Source organism: Macaca fascicularis, chromosome 13, assembly GCF_037993035.2.
Source record: "Macaca fascicularis isolate 582-1 chromosome 13, T2T-MFA8v1.1".
Lineage (NCBI taxonomy): Eukaryota > Metazoa > Chordata > Mammalia > Primates > Cercopithecidae > Macaca > Macaca fascicularis.
Window position 1 is genome coordinate 56,367,890 of NC_088387.1, and position 14,791 is coordinate 56,382,680.

The 14,791-nt window shown below is 43.0% G+C and overlaps 2 pseudogenes; one reads left to right on the top strand and one right to left on the bottom strand.

Annotated features, from left to right (window-relative positions):
* Window positions 1–4,720: 4,720 nt before the first annotated feature.
* Window positions 4,721–6,132, bottom strand: LOC141408387 (uncharacterized; annotated as a pseudogene).
* Window positions 6,133–9,965: 3,833 nt separating this feature from the next.
* Window positions 9,966–10,548, top strand: LOC135966957 (small ribosomal subunit protein uS8-like; annotated as a pseudogene).
* Window positions 10,549–14,791: the final 4,243 nt, after the last annotated feature.

A 14,791-nucleotide genomic window follows, 5' to 3' on the forward strand; every position in this document is an offset into this window, starting at 1 on the left:
TGAATACATACTTTATAAAAGATATATAAATGAAAAATAAGCACATGCAAAGATGTTCAACGTGATTATTCAATAGAGAAATGCAAATTAAAGCCATAGTGAAACACCACTGTGTATACACACATTGGAATGGTTAAAATTTAAAAGACTGACAATATCAAACACTGATGAGGATGTGGAGTAAGTGGAATTCTCATACTTTGCTGGTGGGAGTACAGACACTTTAAAAAAATAATATGGCTGGGCAAGGTGGCTCATGCTTGTAATCCCAGCACTTTGGGAGTCTGAGGTGGGAGGATCCCGTGAGCCCAGGAGTTTGAGACCAGCCTGGGCAACATAGTAAGACCCTGTCTCTAAAAAAAAATTTGTTTTAATTAGCTGGGCATGGTGGTGCATACCTGTAGTCCCAGTTACTTGGGAGGCAGAGATGGGAGGATTGCTTGAACACAAAAGGTCAAGGCTGTAGTGAGCTGTGATGGTGCCACTTCCATCCAGCCTGGGCAACAGAGGAAGATCCTGTCTCAATAAATAAATAAATAAATAAACAAACAAACAATATGACTCTCTCTCTCTCTCTCTCTCTCTCTGTTTCTTTCTTTCTTGATAAAGTTTCACTCTTGTTGCCCAGGCTGGAGTGCAATGGTGCAATCTCGGCTCACTGCAACCCTTGCCTCCCAGGTTCAAGTGATTCTCCTGCCTGAACCTCCTGAGTAGCTGGGATTATAGGCACCCACCACCATGCCCAGTTAATGTTTTGTATTGTTAGTAGAGACGGGGTTTCACCATGTTGGCCAGGCTGGTCTTGAACTTCTGACCTCAGCTGGTGAAGTGATAAACAAATTGTGGCACATCCATACAACAGAATACTACTCAGCAATAAAAAGGAATGAACTACTGACATATGCTGAAACATGGACAAATCTCAAATGCATTATGCCAAGTGGAAGAAGCCAGACTCAAAAGCTACAAACTGTATGATTCATTTCTGTGAAATTTTTTCTAAAAGATAAAACTAGGGTGACGGAACCACATCAGTGGTTGTCAGGGTCTAAGAGGTGGGAGTAGGAGATTGACTAAAATTAGGAAGGAAGAACTGTGTGGGAGTGATAGACATGTTCTACATCTTGATTGTGATGGTGGTTCACAAATGCCTACATTTGTCAAAGCTCATCAAATTGTGCACATGATATTGGTGAATTTTATGTTATATAAATGATACCTCAATAAAGCCCACAAAATTAAGGAAGGAAAATCTGACCAACTGTTTTCTGCCCTTTCTGAAGTCCTCCTGTTCTTGCTTGTACATTGTATGCTATATGGGCATCCTTGTTTGAAGTGTGGTTTTCCCCTAATTGTTCACTGATATGGTTTGGCTCTGTGTCCCCACCCAAATCTCATCTCAAACTGTAACCCCCACAACCTCCACATGTCGAAGGAGGAACTTGGTGAGAGGTGATTGGATCATGAGGGTCCTTGTGACAATGAGTGAGTTCTCACGAGATCTTATGGTTTTATAAGGCAGTTTTCCCTGCTCTTGCTCACTGTCTCTCCTGCTGCCTTGTGAAGAAGGTGCCTGCCTCCCTTTTGGCCATGATTATAAGTTTTCTAAGGCCTTTCCAGCCATGCAGAACTGTGAGTCAATTAAACCTCCTTTGTTTATCAATTACCCAATCTTGGGTAGTATCTTCAAGTTATAAATTACCCAATCTTGGGTAGCCCATCTTCAGTGTGAAAATGGACTAATAGATTCATCTTTCTAGCTAAAATGCAAATTCTCTGAATGGAAGGAGTTATTGCAAACAGACTTAAGCCAATCTGAGTATATACAATTTTGGTTCTGTTTGGTGGAAACAGTAGTCACTGAAGAAGCTGTTGGAGGTGGGTGAGGTTAGAGGTGGGTGAGGTTTATCTGCTTCCCACACCCTCCGTGTCCCATGACATTGATGGGAAATCTCAAATCAAATTCTGCCACATATATGAACATTCACTAAAAAAGAACTTATTAACTAGTAAATGAAAGACAGTTTATAAAGCCTGTTCTTTAAGGGCCATGAAACCCAAGCTCTCTACCCTTTGAAGTGTTTTGGCCACTGTCTTATATGAAAAGTTTATCTGAGACAGATATGACAACATTCCAGAAACAAAACTCTGTTACCCTCATATGTGGCATTGGGCAACCAGACATCCTCCTAACCAGTGGCTGCATGTAGAACCAGTTAGGGATCAAGTCTCTGATGCCTTCTCTGAGGGTACAGGCAACAGGCCTTCCTAGATTTCTCTACCCTATTTATGTGAGTGGTTCTGAAGTATTTTATCCCCATCCACGCATCTCAAATATCTTCAATTTCACCCAGTTGAGAGCCCACATTCACTATGCAGGCTACTAGCTACTACTTGAATTAATAAAACCCCTTTCTGACACTCACTATGCTAAGCCAAGCATAAGGTACTGATCAAGATATGGATATCATTGGTGCTCACAGCAGCTGCCTGAACTTCCTAATTGGAATGGAGCTGGCTATGCCCTGGTTGTGTTCTTGGCAAGAGGTGCTGCCCTTGGAGCTTCTACCAAATAGCACAAACTCAATATCTTCAGTCTATGCTGAACTTTGTGAAGATAAATTTAGATATCTTACTGAGAACATAGCCTCTCTTAAACTCTTCCCAAAATGTTTGACTTCTAATAGATGCTTAGTATCTGTTAAGGAGTATAAGCCAACCACATTAAGAACAGAGGGGTTGGCCGGGCGCGGTGGCTCACGCCTGTAATCCCAGCACTTTGGGAGGCCGAGACGGGCGGATCACGAGGTCAGGAGATCGAGACCATCCTGGCTAACACGGTGAAACCCCGTCTCTACTAAAAATACAAAAAACTAGCCGGGCGTGGTGGCGGCGCCTGTAGTCCCAGCTACTCGGGAGGCTGAGGCAGGAGAATGGCGTAAACCCGGGGGGCGGAGCTTGCAGTGAGCTGAGATCCGGCCACTGCACTCCAGCCTGGGCGACAGAGTGAGACTCCGTCTCAAAAAAAAAAAAAAAAAAAAAAAAGAACAGAGGGGTTTTAAGCAGAAAGAAAGGAGGTAAAGGAAGGATGGAGGGAGAAAGGAAAGAAGGGAAAGAAACAAGTGAGCATTGGCCTAAACTGCTTAAAATTGTTGCCTTTGTGACTTTTAGCCCCCAGACCTTCCTTGCCTCTGAAGTTGCAGATACTTGACCCCGGGCTCAGCTTCCGGCCCAGCGTTTTGGAAGGCTTTGGGGACTGGAGGTTTTTTTCAAACAGAACCAAATATAAGGAAATGATTCTGTCTGTGAAAAGGCTAAATCACTCTGTGTAAATAAAACTGGGGAATTTCTGGAGTGAAAAATAATTGCCAGAGGCTAATGAACAGCCTAAAATTAGTCCAATTAGACCACAGAAGCAAGGCTCCTCTAGGTCTCTGAGTCTGCCATTTTAAGGAAGCTCCACTCCTCCACCTCCCAATCACTTTCCGGATCCTTTCTTAAAGAAAACCAGTTCTGGGGTCCTGGAGTTGGAGCCCCTCAGGGTTGAGCTAAAAGGCAGGAAAAAGAAGAGATGGTGTGAATAGACAGAGCGCCAAGCAGTCCCTGGACCCCGAAGACTACCCTGACACCTACCATTTCTGTCATTTCCAGTTTGTCTTTTTTTTTTTTTGAGATGGAGTCTCTCTCTGTCCCCCAGGCTGCAGTACAATGGTGAGATCTCAGTTCACTGCAACCTCCGCCTCCTGGGTTCATGTGATTCTCATGCCTCAGCCTCCCGAGTAGCTGGGATTACAGGGACCTGCCACGATGCCCGGCTAATTTTTATAGTTTTAGTAGAGATAGGGTTTCACCATGTTGGCCAGGCTGATCTCAAACTCCCAACCTCAGGTGATTGGCCCACCTCAGCCTCCCAAAGTGCTGGGAGTATAGGCGTGAGCCACTGTACCTGGCCAAGTTTGTCTTCTTATGACAAGACAAAAGCTTTGGGATTCAAATCCCAGCCCTGCCATGCTCTAGGCCTATAGTCCTGGGAAAATCACTTAGCATTTATGAACCCTAGGTTCCTCATTTGTGAAAAACAAAAACAAAACCAAACAAAAAAAACAAGCAAACAAACAAAACACAGTGCTTGCCTATAATGGCCATCCAGTATTTTTCCTTGCCCAATATCCACCCCCTTATTTGCTTTTTGATTTTTTGAGTGTTTTTTTTTTTTAATGGAGTCTCACTCTGTCACCCAGGCTGGAGTGCAGTGGCATGATCTCAGCTCACTGCAACTTCCACCCCTCGGGTTCAAGCAATACTCCTACCTCAGCCTCTGGAGTAGCTAGGACTACAGGTGCCCGCTACCAAGCCTGGCTAATTTTTTTTGTATTGTTAGTAGAGACAGGGTTTCACCATATTGTTCAGGCTGGTCTTGAACTCCTGATCTCAGGTGATCTGCCCACCTTGCTCTCCCAAAGTGATGGGATTACAAGTGTGTGCCACCGTGCCTGGCCATCCTTTTACTTGTAATGGCACCCTGTTTATATTTGGTGGAACAGCTCCTCACCCACTCTTGGCCTATATGGCTCTGGTGATGCAAAATCAACACCATCCCCCAACCCATAGTTGAACAGGTTGTCACATGACCACGATCTGGCCAATCGGTATATTCTATCCTGGCCCCAGGGTGAAATGTTCAGTTATGAGTCAGGCACCCCACTGGGATCACTGAGACTCAGTCCTGAGACTTATTGGCACAAGCTTCTTTCTCTTCTAAACTCGAAGCTGAAAATGATGTGGACCCAGCGTTGCTGCGGTCACCACACACAGAGAGGCTGCCTGAGAATGAGGCTGAGATGAGAGAGAAGGGCACCAAATACTGACGGCACACTGGATAGCACCAGGCCTGAAGCAAGGTCTCCCCAGGGACTGGTCCATAATAGAAGGGAGTAAGTTCTACTTTTTATATAAACCAATTTGAGGTGGGTTTTTTATCATCTGAAAACCTTTCATTATGATTTCAGTGGACTCTGAAATCATAACGCCTGAGTTTAAATTGTGGCCCCATGCTTATTAACTGTTGGACTTTGAGTAGTTTACTTATTATCGCAATGACTCAGCTTCCTCATCTAATAAATGGATAATAATAGCACCAACTTCATAAAGCTGTTGTGAGGATTAAATCAGTGAATATACATAAAGCACTTATAATAATGCCTGGCACATAGAAAATGTATATTGGTGTTAGCTGTTTTTTTTTTTTTTTTGAGACCAAGTCTCGCTCTGTTGCCCAGTCTGGAGTGCAATGGCGCCATCTCGGCTCATTGCAATCTGCACCTCCCGGGTTCAAGTGCTTCTCCTGCCTCGGCCTCCCAAGTAGCTGGGATTACAGGCACCCACCACCATGCCCAGGTAATTTTTGTATTTTTAGTAGAGATGAGGTTTCATCAGGTTGGCCAGGCCGGTCTTGAACTCCCGACCTCAGGTGATCCACCCACCTCGGTCTCCCAAAGTGTTGGGATTATAGGCGTGAGCCACCACTCGCGGCCTGAAACAGGGTTTTAAGCAAGGAGGTGACATCTGACTTTTGTTTCTAAAGATCACTCCAGTTTTTGTGTTGGAAGTAGACTGTGGAGCAAGGGTAGAAACGGGAAGACAAGTCAGGAAGCCCTTGCAGTATCCAGGAGAAAGATAATGCATCTCTCAGCATGTTGGCTTTATTCTCTCACACCATCTTTCTGCTGATGAAGGAACTATGTCTGCTGGTGGCTTCTAGGCTCACCATCTCATAGCTTATGACCAGAGGGCAACGGGCTTCTTCTGTTTAATTCAAATTTTGAAAATAAATAAGTAAAGTACAGTGGAGGGTATGTACCCACTCTACATTCCACTTGTCACCCTACCACAGATCTAGCACATACACAGCTGCCACTCGTTGAATGCATTTTGGAAAACAAATAAGTAGCACATAAACATGCAGACTTCTACCAGGTTGATAGTGTTAGATGGATTGTAGTGCATCGTTTACAGCCTCTTGCTCGTTCTACTTTATGACCAATGGCTACATGTGCAAATTTGACTAGATAAATCTCACAGGGGTGGCCAATGACCATGAGAGAAGCATACAGTCATACCCAGAGAATTGGGTTCCTGGCCTCATTGCCATCATCTCCTTGTTGAGTTATTCTTTCCTAGACAATGAGAAGATATATATAGTTTCCATCTTAGGCAATGCATTTTGAATCATAACAGGCAATTTTATGATATCAATAAAAGGAAGAAGCTACTTTCAAATATTTTATCAATATTTTTATCCAAAAGAATAAGGGCAGAATCATCAAGTAAGGCATAGAAGAGGACAGGGAGGACATATTAAAAATAGGGAGTGTCGAAATCAGACCCTGAAAACCAGCAGCTCAATAATTGAACCTGTAGACATGTACTGTTTGGCCAGCAGAGTAGTGACCCACTTGTTGATTTTAATTTTTTAAGTTACTGGCTGATATGTACATATCAGGGTTTTTCCTAGGAACTCAGATCTCCAATTTCTAGTTAAAATGTTGTAGTGCACTCCAGATATCTGGCAGTGCTGAGCCACCTTTGCCCAGTTCCTGATCCCTGGAGCAAGATTCCCTGGAGAAGGAGCCTCTCATTGTATGGTACCTCCTTAGCCTCCATAAAAAAAAAATTAGAACTTGAACCTCTAATTTTTTTTTTTTTTTTTTTTTTTTTTTTTTGAGACAAAGTCTGGCTCTGTCACCCAGGCTGGAGTGCAGTGGCATGATCTCGGCTCACTGCAAGCTCCGCCTCCTGGGTTCACACCATTCTCCTGCCTCAGCCTCTCGTTAGCTGGGATTACAGGCGCCCGCCACCACACCCGGCTAATTTTTTGTATTTTTAGTAGAAACGGGGTTTCACCATGTTCGCCAGGATGGTCTTGATCTCCTGACCTTGTGATCTGCCCGCCTCAGCCTCCCAAAGTGCTGGGATTACAGGCATGAGTCACCGCGCCCGGCCTGAACCTCTAATTTTTAAGTATATTTTCTGAGACACCACACAAAATCCAGAATAGTGTTCTAGAACTAACATGGTAAAAGAAATCTCAAACCATGGGAATGCAAAACTTATGAGTAAGAACAGACATTTTCAATTAGGTGCATTTATATCATAGAACAAGTATAAAACAGGCTAATGTGTTAATTTTGGCACATCTATCACGAGTGAGACCCTTAGTCATGCCAAATCACAGAGATAAATTTAGAGTCATTCAAATCCATTAGGATTATTAGCTCCTACATAAGAAAAGCAGTATTAATAAACTCCAGCCTCAGTGTAAACCAGTTCTATGGCCCATGTCTGTGTTTTTAAGCCATAACTACAAAATGTCTAGGGTTTGGGTAGATACATCAGAACCAGGAACTGGAGTTGACTCAAATTATGAACCAAAAATTCAAAGAGATTTCTGAAACCGAGTACTGAACTGAAATACAACATTATGTTTTTCTAAATTGTGGACTCATCCAAAAGGCTTTCCATGAAAACCAGTAAAATCCTACTGAACTACCATGAGCTAAAACAGAACCAGTTTTCTAAAATGATTTAACCAGAACATCAGAATATTATCTGAACTAAACCAGTATTTTTTGTTTGAATATCTTCTGATAAATATCTTTAAAAGCTTACATATTTCTGTTTTGATTATTGTGCATATCAAAATTGTAGGAAACAACATTTCAATCAATAATTAACTCTTAAATTCCAGCGGATACTGCTACTTGCCTACTAAGTACCCATTCCATCCTCTTTCTTTAACAAAACCCAGATTTATTCAAGGAGACAATGTATCCAACTTCCTTTTCCTAACCTCCCTTGGAACCACATGTGGCCACTTACCTAAGTTTCAAACTATGAGATTTAAGTGGAAGTCGAGTGGAACTTCCAGGAAAACCTTTTGCCATGGATGCATTCTACATTCTTCCATCTTGGAATTTAGTTGAGCTGTATGGCTATAGCTTCAGTATCATAAGATAAATTTAAGGATGGAAGCCATACACGAAGAATTGTAAAACAGAACCAGAGGAGATGAGAACATTGTTGTCACCCTAAAGGTCCAAATTTCTTTCACAGATAAATAAATCTTTATTGTATATGAGCTAATGTTTTGGGGATTTTCTGTTATATGTAGTCACACCATATCCTAACTGATAAAGATAGCACATGCTAATATTATAGAAAGCAACTCAGTACATGTTTTTAATTCAACAAATATTCATTGAATACCTACTATGCACCAAGAATTGCATTAAGGATACTGACATATCTCTTGCTCTCATGGAACACAGAAGAAAGAAAATTTGGCTAGGCAACTAGATGCAGACTCAGCCCAACTATTAACTAATACAGTCTTTGTACTTGGAGAAGTCACTTGACTTTTCTAAGCCTTAGGTGCTTCTTGCATAACATCCTGGGGTTTGACCACATTTTTCTAAGGTCACTTCCAGCTCTCTCATTCCATGATTCAGTTGGTTTTCATAGAAAGTCTGCCATTTCCTTGCTACCCATAGAGACTCACCCACGCTCAGTCCCCAAAGGCCAGTGAATATCCACATCCCTGCATAATGGAGCAGGAAAATGCGAAAGAGAAAAGGAGATGCAAATCCCGAGCTGTCATCGCATCCTTAGGTGGATTTTCATTTGGCCCTCGACATTCTTTTAAATTTGGATGAGTTGCCAAGATTTTTTTAAGAGGTGATTCTGGACTGGGTGCAGTGGCTCACACCTGTAATCCCAGAATTTTGGGATGCCGAGGAGGGTGAATCACAAGGTCAGGAGATCAAGACCATCCTGGCTAACATAGTGAAACCCTGTCTCTACTAAAAATACAAAAACTAGCTGGGTGTGGTGGTGCGTGCCTGTAGTCCCAGCTACTCAGCAGGTTGAGGCAGGAGAATGGCTCGATCCAGGGAGTCGGAGGTTGCAGTGAGCCGAGATTACACCACTGTACTCTAGCCTGGGTGACAGAGCAAGACTCCGTGAAAGAAAGAAAGAAAGAGAGAGAGAGAAAGAGAGAAAGAGAGAGAGAGAGAGAAAGGAAGGAAGGAAGGAAGGAAGGAAGGAAGGAAGGAAGGAAGGAAGGAAGGAAGGAGGGAAGGAAGGGGAAGGGAAAGGCGAAGGGAGGGAGGGAGGGAGGGAGGAAGGAAGGAAGGAAGGAAGGAAGGAAGGAAGGAAGGAAGGAAGGAAGGAAGGAAGGAAGGAAGGAAGGAAGGAAGGAAGGGGTAACTTTACGTAAAGTTATGGGTTTCCAGCTTCTCTGAAACTTTCCTAGAAGATCCAGCAGCACCAGGCCTTCTTTCTTCCATGGTCACAGGAGATGGGAGCAGAGTTGTCTAAACAAGTTGAGTTGTGTTCGTCCCCACCCCTTCCAGTTATCTTGCACCCATGTTTTCAATCATTTTCTCTCCCTAGAGAGCCCTTGTTGGTATATGAGTTTGAGGTCCTGTTTCAGCCAGCCATAACTGTCTAATTTCAGGGTCCCCTGTGTAGTGTCAGCACTGCTTTAATAACTCTGCTAGAGTATTTATTAGATTCCACAACCAGCAGTGAGAAAAGCCAAGAAACGACACAACTGACATCTAAGAACACCGAAAAGGCTCAGGAATAGTCAGTACCAGCTACTTCTGGAAGTGGAAGGTTAAGGTAGGGCTAGCAAAGGAATATTGGTTGAAAACTCAATTAAAAAGCAGTTCAAAGAGACTTCCACTTTGGCTAAGATGGAATAGCAGACCAAATTTACTCTTCTTCCACCAAATGCAACTTATAAAATAGACAAATATATGAAACAGTTGTTCTGAAGACATTGGGTATACGGCAATGAAGTATACCAATTCCTGAGAGACAGGAAATAAACAAAATGAGCTCTTTGAGTGCCCCGGCTTACTGGCTTGAGAAAGTTTCCAGGTCCACCCAAGATTGGCAGAATATACATTTTTTTTTTAGTACACAAAAAACATTTACCAAAATAGTCCAATTCTGGGCCATAAAATGAATTTCAATAATTTAAAAGGGTTCAAGTTATACAAAGTATGCTCTGTGACGAAAATGAAATCAATAGGAAAAATATATCTCAATAACACTGTGTGCTCTCCCCTCCCGTCCTCTTTCCTTTATCTCTCTGCACCGCCACAATGGTGTGCATGAATGTTCAGGCTGATGCTCTCAAGAGCATCAACAATGCTGAAAAGAGAGGTCACGAACTCAGGTTCTTATTAGGCTGTGCTCCGAAGTCATCGTCCAGTTTTTCACTGTGATGATGAAGCTTGGTTACATTGGCAAAACTGAAATCATTGATGATCAAAGAGCTGCCTCACAGGCAGGCTAAACAAGTGTGGCGTGATCAGCCCCAGATGTGATGTGCAACTCAAAGATCCAGAAAAATGGCAGAGTAATCTTCTTCCATCCCACCAGTTCGGTTTCATTGTACTGACAGCCTCAGCTGGCATCATGGACCATGAAGAAGCAAGACAAAAACACACAAGAGGGAAAATTCTAGCATTCTTTTTCTAGAGATGTAATAGAGATTTACAAACAAAATGCCTCTTGGACAAAAAAATAAACAAACAAACAAATAAATAAAATCTCAAAAACACCCAAATGTTTGAAAACTAAATAACTCACTTCTTAACCCATGGGTCAAAGAAGAAATCAAAGATAAATTAGCATTGTGAACTGATGCAAAAGAAAACACAACATATCAAAATGGGTGGGGTGCAGGGAATGCAGAACTTAGAGGGAAATCCATAGCACTCAACTGTCTAAAGTAGGAGAAAAAGAGTGCTCAAATCAACAACCTCAGCTTCCTTTTTTTTTTTTTTTTGAGACGGAGTCTCGCTCTGTGGCCCAGGCTGGAGTGCAGTGGCCGGATCTCAGCTCACTGCAAGCTCCGCCTCCCGGGTTTACGCCATTCTCCTGCCTCAGCCTCCGGAGTAGCTGGGACTACAGGCGCCCGCCACCTCGCCCAGCTAGTTTTTTTGTATTTTTTTATTAGAGACGGGGTTTCACCGTGTTCGCCAGGATGGTCTCGATCTCCTGACCTCGTGATCCGCCCGTCTCGGCCTCCCAAAGTGCTGGGATTACAGGCTTGAGCCACCGCGCCCGGCCCATAGCTACCTTCTTTCTTAAGAAACTACAGAAGAAGAGAAAGTGAAACTCGGAGTAAGCAGAAGAAAAAAATAATAATAATACCAAAATTTTAAAGAAGTCATACTAATTCTATATGAACTCTTCCAGAAAGCTAAAGGGAGGGGTGGGGAATCCTATGAGATCAGCATTCTATGAATCAAACCAAAGACATTGCAAGAAAAGAAAACTTATGCCGGGCACGGTGGCTCACGCCTGTAATCCCAATACTTTGAGAGGCCGAGGCAGGCGGATCACAAGGTCAAGAGATCGAGACCATCCTGGCCAACATGGCGAAACCCTGTCTCTACTAAAAACACAAAAATTAGCCGGACGTGGTGGCACACGCCTGTAATCTCAGCTACTCGGGAGCCTGAGGCAGGAGAATCGCTTGAACCCGGGAGGCAGAGCTTGCAGTGAGCCGAGATCACGCCACTGTACTCCAGCCTGGGCGACAGAGCGGGACTCCGTCTCAAAAAGAAAAGAAAACTTATGAATGTAGGTGCAAATTTCTTAAAACAAAATTTTAGCAAATTGATTTCAATTATATACAAAAAGAATCATGTATTTTAACCAAGAAGGCTTTATCCCAGAATTGCAAGATTAGTTTAACATTTGAAAAATTTCAGGGTGGGGCACAGTGGCTCACGCCTATAATCCCAGCACTTTGGGAGGCCAAGGCAGGCAGATCACCTGAGGTCAGGAGTTCGAGACCCGCCTGACCTACATGGTGAAACCCCGTCTCTGCTAAAAATACAAAAAAATTAGCCGGGCATGGTGGCGTGCCTGCAGTTCTAGCTACTCAGGAGGCTGAGGCACGAGAATCACTTGAACCCGGGAGGTGGAGGTTGCAGTGAGCCGAGATTGCACCACTGCCCTCCAGCCCGGGGGACGGAGCCGGACTCCGTCGGAAAGAAAGAAAGAGAGAAAGAGAGAGAGAAAGAGAGAGAGAAAGAAAGAGAGAGAGAGAGAGAGAGAGAGAGAAAGAGAGAGAGAGAGAGAGAGAGAGAGAGAGAGAGAGAGAAGAGAGAGAGAAAGAGAGAGAGAAAGAGAGAGAGAGAGAGAGAGAGAGAAGAAAGAAAGAAAGAAAGAAAGAAAGAAAGAAAGAAAGAAAGAAAGAAAGAAAGAAAGAAAGAAAGAAGGAAAGAAAGAAAGAAAGAAAGAAAAGAAAGAAAGAAAGAAGGAAGGAAAGAAAGAAGGAAAGAAGGAAAGAAAGAAGGAAAGAAGGAAAGAAAGAAAGAAAGAAAGAAAGAAAGAAAGAAAAGAAAGAAAGAAAGAAAGAAAGAAAGAAAGAAAGAAAGAAAGAAAGAAAGAAAGAAAGAAAGAAAGAAAAGAGAAGAAAAATCTTGGCTGCACATGGTGGCTCATGCCTGTAATCCCAGAACTTTGGGAGGCTGAGGTGGGAGGATTGCTGGTGCTCAGGGGTTCAAGACCAACCTGGGCAACGTAGTGAAACCCTGTCTCTACAAAAAAAGAAAAAAAAAAAAAATTAGCCGGGCACAGTGGCACATGCTCATAGTCCCAGCTACTTAGGGCAGGGTTAGGGGTGGCGGGAGGTTGTTGAAGCAGGAAGATCACTTGAGCCCCGGAGGTCGAGGCTGCAGTAAGCTGTGTTCGCACCACTGCTCCAGCCAGAGAGACAAAGTGAGACCCTGTCTCAAAAAAAAAGCATTTGAAAATCAATCAATTTAATTCACTATATTAACAAATTAAAGGTCAGGTGTGGTGGCACACACCTGTAATCCCAGCACTTTGGGAGGCCAAGGCGGGAGGATCACTTGAGATCAGGAGTTCAAGACCAGGCTGGCCAACATGGTGAAACTCCATCTGTACTAAAAATACAAAAAAATTAGCCACGTGTGGTGGCAGGTGCCTGTAAACCCAGCTACTCAGGAGGCTGAGGCAGGAGAATCTTTTGAACCCCAGAGGTGGAGGTTACAGTGAGCCAAGATCACGCCACTGCACTCCAGCCTGGGTGACACAGTAAGACTCCGTCTCAAACAAATAAAAAAACAAACAAACAAAAATTTAAAAAGAAAAACCATGTGACCAGCTCAATACATACAAAATAAGCATTTAACCTCCATTCCTGATGAAAATTTTCAACAAACTAGGAACAGATGGGAACTTCTACAACCTGATAATGGATAACTACGAAAACCCTACAGCTAGCATCATACTTAATGGTGAAAGACTGACTGCTTTCCCCAATATCAGAACAAGGAAAGAATGTCTGCTGTTACCACTTATATCCAACACTGAACTTGGTTAGATGTAAATTTTCCCCAATTTAATCTATAGCTATAATAAATCCAAGTCAAAATCCCAGCAGGCTTTTTATATTTTTTTATATTACACATTAAATCATACATATATGTATACATTAAACACTTACATTTTACATTATATGATTCATTTTTACATTAACAATGTGTTTTTTAAAATTGACAAGCTGATCATATAATTCATTTAGGGACAGGCGCGGTGGCTCATGCCTTGGGGCAGGGTTAGGGGTGGAGGGAGGTTGCTGAAGCAGGAAGATCACTTGAGCCCAGGAGGTGGAGGCTGCAGTGAGCCGTGTTCGCACCACTGCTACTTGGGGCGGGGTTAGGGGTGGAGGGAGGCGTGGTGGCTCATGCCTATAATCCCAGCACTTTGGGAGGCTGAGGTGGGCAGATCACTTGAGATCAGGAGTTCAAGACCAGCCTGTCCAAGAAGGTGAAACCCCGTCTCCACTGAAAAGAAAAAAATTAGCCGGGTGTGGTGGCGCATGCCTGTAGTCCCAGCTACTTGGGAGGCTGAGGCAGGAGAATGGCTTGAACCCGGGAGGTAGAGGTTGCAGTGAGCTGAGACCGTGCCATTGCACTCCAGCCTGCATGACAGAGCAAGACTCTGTTCAAAAAAAAAAGATAATAAAAAATAAAAATATAATTCATTTAGAAATGCAAAAGATTTGGAATAACCAATTCAACTTTGAAAAAGAAGAATAAATATGGAGAATTTACCCTATGTAACTTTAAGACTTAATATAAGCTACAATAATCAACATAGTGTGGTACTGAATTCAAAAGAGACAAATAGAAAAATAGATTAGAGACTAAGAAACAGTAACTTGCGTAAGTGCAAAGGCAATTTGATGGGGAAAACAGTCTTTTTTGACAAATAGTGTTGAAATAATTGGATATCCATGTACAAAAAAGAAAAAAAAAAACCCAGAACTTTGACCCATCTCACACTATACAGAAAAAATTAACTGAAAATGGTTCAGGAACATGGCACTCCCCTGTAGTCCCGCTACTCCAAAGGCTAAGGTAAAAGGACCATTTCAGCCCTGGCTTCAAGGCTGCAGTGAGCTATGATCGTGCCACTGAATTCCAGCCTGGACATCAGAGTGAGATTTTGTCTCCTTTTTTTTTTTTTTTTTTTTTTTGGAGACAGAATCTCGCTCTATCGCCCAGGCTAGAGTAGTGCAGCGGTGCAATCTCGGCTCACTGCAACCTCTGCCTCTCGGGTTCAAGCAATTCTCCTGCCTCAGCCTCCCAAGTAGCTGGGACTACAGGCACATGCTGCCACGCTCAGCTAATTTTTTTATATTTTAGTAGAGACCAGGTTTCACCGTGTTGCCCAGGCT